The 6,440-nt window shown below is 37.0% G+C and overlaps 1 pseudogene; it reads right to left on the bottom strand.

The window, feature by feature from the left end:
* LOC105511029 overlaps positions 1-6,306 on the bottom strand; it is an 86,831-nt pseudogene extending 80,525 nt beyond the window's left edge.
* Between the last annotated feature and the right edge of the window lie 134 nt (positions 6,307-6,440).

Raw genomic sequence — 6,440 nt, 5'->3', positions numbered from 1 at the left:
GAATGGTCTCGATCTCCTGACCTCGTGATCTGCCCGTCTCGGCCTCCCAAAGTGCTGGGATTACAGGCTTGAGCCACCGCGCCCGGCCACAACTTAATAGATTATTAACATTTTAATACATAAATAATTTGATTTTTTTTTTTTCCTTTTTTGAGACAGTCTCACTCTGTCACCCAGGCTGGAGTGCAGTGGCGTGATCTCAGCTCACTGCAATCTCCGCCTCCTGAGTTCAAGCAATTCTCCTGCCTCAGCCCCCCAAGTAGCTGGGATTACAGGTGCATGCCCCGACACCTTGCTAATTTTTTATTCTTAGTAGAGATGGGGTTTCACCACGTTGGTCAGGCTGGTCTCAAACTCCTGACCTCAGGTGATCCGCCTGCCTCAGCCTCCCAAAGTGCTGGGATTACAGGCATGAGCCACTGCGCCCAGCCAATTTGATATCTTTTAATGAGAATTCAAAATAAATAGAACACTATATTCATAAATATTATGCCTAAATTTTCTTGCAAATCATAATAAAAAGATATTTTTCACAAAGCTGCCTTTGTTTATTGCATTCTTATTGTTAGCCATGTCTCTTTTTATTAGAAAATATTAAAAATCTTCACTTGGCAGAAGCACCAAAAGGAGTGGAAGAAATCACTTTACAAGTCAATGAACAAATCATATTCAACCCCTTCCACAATAATTCTTCTCAGTCAGACCAAGAGAAATTGGAATGAGGTGAAGTTCTGGGAGAACAAATTGTTCTGTATTTGTTGAAAAACAATGCCAAGTCTATGGCAAGGAAAAAAGAGACAATATTCAAATTACTAAAATCAGGAATGAAAAGGGGGACATTAATGTTGACTTTACATAAGTATAAAGGGATTATAACAGAATACATTGAACACTCTTATGCCAACAAATTAGACAACCTAGATGAAATCAACAAATTCATAGAAAGACACACTTACCAAAATTGACCCAAAGAGAAATAGAAAATCTAAATAGACTTATAACAAGCAAAGAGACTGAATTAGTAATAAAAATTTCCTCCCAAAACATCTCAGGGCCAAATGGCTTCACTGGTAAATTCTACCAGATGTTTAAAGAATTAACACAAATCCTTCACAAACTCTTTCAAAAAGTAGACGAGAAGGGAACACTTCCCAATTCATTCTATGAGGCTGATACTATCCTGATACCAAAACTAGGCAAAGACATCACAAGGAAAAAAAGATAAACGTATCTTTTATGTATACAGATACAAACATCCTCAATGATATACTAAGAAACAAAACTCAGCACATTTTAAAAGATGATACAACATGACTAAGTAGGTTTTATCCTAGGGGTGCAAGTTTGGTTCAACCTGTGAAAAGCAATTACTATAATATACCATATTAATAGAAAAAGTCAGATAATAATGACAATAATACATAAAAGCATTTAATAAAATACCACACATTTCATAATAAAAATTAGGAATAGATGGGAACTTCTTCAATCTTACAAAGGACTTCTACAAAATATCCAAAGCTGACATTATATGTAATGATGAAAGACTAAAAGCTTTCTTCCTAAGATCAAGAAGAAGATAAAGATATCTGTTTTTGCCAGTTCTATTCAACATGGTACTTTAGGTTCTATCCAGAGCAGTAAAGCAAGAAAAAGAAGGAAAAGAAGGCATTCAGATTAGAAAAAAGAAGTAAATCCATTTCTAATTGCAGATGATCTTGTATATAGAAAATCCTACAGGATCCACAAAAAAAGCTATTAGTATTAATATTAGTATTTACAAACAAGCAATGTTGTAGATAGAAGATCAATATACAAAAATCAACTGTATTTTTTTGCACTGGCAATGGACAAAATGAAATGATATGGAAATACTCAGAAACAAAGTTAACAAAAAACTGCGAGTTACATACTGAAAACTACAGAACATCCTGAAAAAAAAGAAAACTTTAAAAATCTAAATAAACAGAAAGATATCCCTGTTCCTAGACAGAAAAACTTAATATTGTTATGATAATATCTCCAAATTGATGTACAAATTCAGAGGAACATCTTTCAAATTCTCAGCACTCTCTCTCTCTCTCTCTCTCGAAGGAAAAGCTGTGTAGAACTGGCATTAGGGTAAACATATAGATCATTGGTACATAACTGAAGATTCAGAAATAAACTCACATTTATGATGCATTGATTTTTGACTAGAGTGTCAAGATAATTCAATGGGGGAAAGATAAGTCTTTTCAATAAATGGTGCTGGTGCAACTAGAAATTCATGCACAAAAGAATAAAGTTGGATTCCTAACCTCACACCAGATAAAACAATTAACTAAAAATAAATTAAAGATCTAAATGTAAAAGCTAAAACTCTTTAGAAACATAGATGTAAAGCCAAAGTGGTGGTGTATGCCTGTAGTCCCAGCTACTCAGGAGATGAGGCAGGAGGATCACTTAAGGCCAGAAGTTTTAGGCTGCAGGACACTTTGATGCTTGCATTTGTGAACAGCTACTGTACTCCAATCTGAGCAAAATAGCAAGACCTTGTCAAAAGAAAAGAAAAGAAAAGAAAACATAGGTATAAATCTTTGTGACCTTTGATTAAGCAATGGTTTCTTAGATGCAATACCATAAGCATGAACAACCCTGCCCCTTACCTCCAAAAGGCAAGTTGAACTTAATCAAAATAAAAACTCTTGTGCTTCAAAGGACATTATTAAGAAAGTGAGGTCGGGTGTGGTGACTCACAGCTGTAATTCCAGTGCTTTGGGAGATGGAGGCAGGAAGATAGCTTAAGTCCAGGAGTTCAAGTCCAGCCTGGGCAATACAGTGAGACTCTGTCTCTACAAGAAAATAAAAAAAACTAACCAAGCATGGTGGCACACCTGTCATCCTAGCTACTCAGGAGGCTGAGGCAGGATTGCTTGAGCCCAGGAATTCAAGGATGCAATGAGCTATGACGGCACCACTGTACTCCAATCTGGGTGACAGAGCAAGAATCTGTCTCTAAAATAATAATAATAATAATAATAATAATAAAAGTTTAAAAAAAGAAAGTAAGAAGACAACATACAGAATGGAAAAAAATATTTGTAAATCGTATGTGTGATAAGAGTCTAGTGTCCAGAATATATAAAGAACTCTTACAATTCAACAAAAAGACAGATAGCCCAATTTAAAAATAAGCACAACATCTGAATGGATACTTCCCCACAGAAGATATGTAAATGGCCAATAAAGTGTGAAGATGCTCATCATTAGCCCATCAGAGAAATGTAAATCAACCCCTTAATGACATACCACTTGGTAAATGCTATTTGATAGCTATAATAAAAAAGAAAGATACTAAGAAGCCTTGGTAAGAATGTGGAGAAATTGGAACCCTCATACACTGCTGGTGCGACTTTAAAGTGGTGCAGCTGCTTTGGAAAATAGTTTGAGAATTCCTTAAATGGTTAAACATAGAGTTACAATATGATCCAGTAATTCTACTCCTAGGTAAACACCCAAGAGAAATGAAACATATGTTCATCCAGAAACTGGTACACAAATGTTTATAGCAGTATTATTCATAACAGCCCCAAATTGGAAACAATAAAAATGTTCATCAACTGATGAATGGATAAACACAACTGATATATTCATACAGTGGAATATCACTCAGTCATAAAAAGGAATGAAGTACTTATAAATGGCTGAGCTTTGAAAACATTATGGTAAGTGAAAGAAGCCAGTCATAAAAGGCCGCACGTTGTGTGATTTCATTTGTATAATATATTTAAAGTAGGCAAATCCCTAGAGATTGAAAGTAGCTTAGTGTTTGCCAGGGGCTTACGGTAGAGGGGTGGAGAGTGACTGCTATTAGGGATATGGAGTTTCTTTTTGGATCATGAAACTGTTCTGGAATCAGATAATAGTGATGGTTGCATAACTTTGGGAATATGCTAAAAACCACTAAATTTTACATTTTAAAAAGATAAATCTTATGGAATGTGAATTATATCAGAATTCAGATAAAGTAGACTCCCTTGATCCTTGAGAGATGTTTCAAGACCTCCAGTGCATGCACAAAACTGCAGATAGTACTGAACCCTATGTATGCTACGCTTTTTCCTATGCATACATACATACCTATGGGAAAGTTTAATTTATAAAGTAGACATAGTAAGAAATTAACAGTAATAAATTAATAATGAAAATAGAATAATAATATACCATAATAAAAGTTAGGTGAATGTAGTTTTTCTCTCTGAAAATATTGTATGTAATATTTCTGCACTGGGTAACTAAAACACAGAAAGGGAAACTGGATAAGGAGGGAGTATTGTGAAAGCTAGCATCTGGCATCTAGGTGTTGTGAAAGGCATTCAGGAACATTCTTTCCACAAGAAGCAGTCTTGTAATGCTCTATCCAATAGAATCCCAATTTTATTTAAAAATGGCATAGGAAAAATGAAAACTAGAATATAATAAACAATGCTCACCTGTAGACTATTAATCATTTCATTTGTCCTTTTCACATTTATTCTTTATAATAGGTCAAGCTTAGATTACACATTATGTAAAGAAATAGGAAAATAAAAATAAAAACAGAACAATTCCTAAATGTCATTGCTAGGAGCTTTTGCTAGCTGGTGGGAAGGGCAGCGGTAAGAAAATGTTTCACAGACCTGATTCCACTTACAGAGACAAATGGTGCAATAGAAATCCCTACCTAAAAGTTCAAGTTGGCCTAAGTCTAAACCTGTACATTCAAAGTGTCTGCCAGTATTTTTGTGTAGTTAAGGGTAAAGATCAGGGGTGAATGGGTTTTCTGTTTGAGCAGGACTTGTGATGGGCAGTGTCTTTATCACTAGCAAACCCTTAGGCCATAGTTTGGAAGGTGGAGATTGAAGAAAGGAAAAGAAGAATGGCATTAGGTAATCATGTAAAGGTCTACTTTCAGGGTTTATTTTAGGATAAGTCTTTGTAGATTGTCAGAGCTGTTAGGAAGATTTTTCCATTTAATGTGATTTAGTTTAGACAGTATGATCTTTAAGAACTATTTGTCTTTCGGAAGTACGTGGGTGTGTGTTTTACCTACAGGGCACCGGCGTCAAGATGAGAAGATCTAAGTATATTCAGAAAGAGAATGAGGAGTCATGTCTCCACTTGACCCTGGCAGAGGGACCTTGAAAATTTTGGGAACTGGGTCATCAAAGGCCACTCTGGATTCACTTGTAATCTAGAGTGAATAGAAAATTCTATAATTGCTATTCTAGATAAGATTATTCAGATTTGAGAAATGGATTCCTGTTAGTTATTGTGTCCTATGGATTGTTCTGGTTGTTGAGACGAATTCTAGGGCAAGGCATGCCATTGTGGTGGTGAGGAGGTTGGGGTTTAAGTGAATGAAGATTCTCATTGTGAAGAATTGAAACATGACCCTGACTAGGAGAGGAAGGTACTACAGGAGTCGTTCCAAGCCAAAAAAGCCAGCCCAAGCCGGGCACGGTGGCTCACGCCTGTAGTCTCAGCACTTTGGGAGGCTGAGGTGGGCGGATCATGAGGTCAGGAGATCAAGACCATCTTGGCTAACACGGAAAAACCCCATCTCTACTAAAACTACAAAAAATTAGCCGGGCGTGGTGGCAGGCACCTATAGTCCCAGCTACTCGGGAGGCTGAGGCAGGAGAATGGCGTGAACCCGGGAGGCGAAGCTTGCAGTGAGCCGAAATTGCGCCACTGCACTCCAGCCTGGGCGACAGAGCGAGACTCCGTCTCAAAAAAAAAAAAGAAAAAGAAAAAAAAAAAAAGAATGAAGCTGAGCCATTGGGCAAACACGTGGATCAAATCAAGAACCACTACACTCACCACGAACACATACAATAAGCATTTTTAAGCTGTTAGAGCCACGCAATTATTTGTTCCTATGACCTTTGACTTCTGTTGGATCTCCCTGTGCTGGTCCACTCTTCTTTCACCTCTTTCTCTAGGCTTCAACTCTGCTCCCTTATTAGGTCAACATGTGTACTTCCTGCATTACTGTATCATTTATCTTTACCCCAAGAAGTATGTAATTTTAATAGAAAAGGGAGTTCTCATTTAACTCTCTAATGACACAATTTTGTGACTATCTAAAGCAAGTCATTTAGCCTTTCTGAACCTTAATTCTCACATCTGTAAAACTGATGACTACTTACGTATTTCCCAGGCTTGCTGAGTAAAGCAATTATAAAACACTCATCAATGTGAAAAATAACGTAGAAAGGTTCTGTTCTCCACGCTTCAAAAACCTTTGCTGCTAAGAAAGCTGCCAGTACCTGCTTTGGGCATTGTGGGTGCTGCAGACTAGGAGCTCTAAGGCATGTTCCCCATGCAGAACAACCAGTCCCAGAGAAGATACACTATGGGAGATTCTGCTGGTCTTACAAGAGAGGTGGAGGTCTAGAAGAACCTCTTTCTAAGAA

Source organism: Colobus angolensis, unplaced genomic scaffold (assembly GCF_000951035.1).
Source record: "Colobus angolensis palliatus isolate OR3802 unplaced genomic scaffold, Cang.pa_1.0 Scaffold197, whole genome shotgun sequence".
NCBI lineage: Eukaryota > Metazoa > Chordata > Mammalia > Primates > Cercopithecidae > Colobus > Colobus angolensis.
The sequence above is the reverse complement of the archived record's forward strand: the minus strand, read 5'-3'. Positions and strand labels throughout refer to the sequence as shown.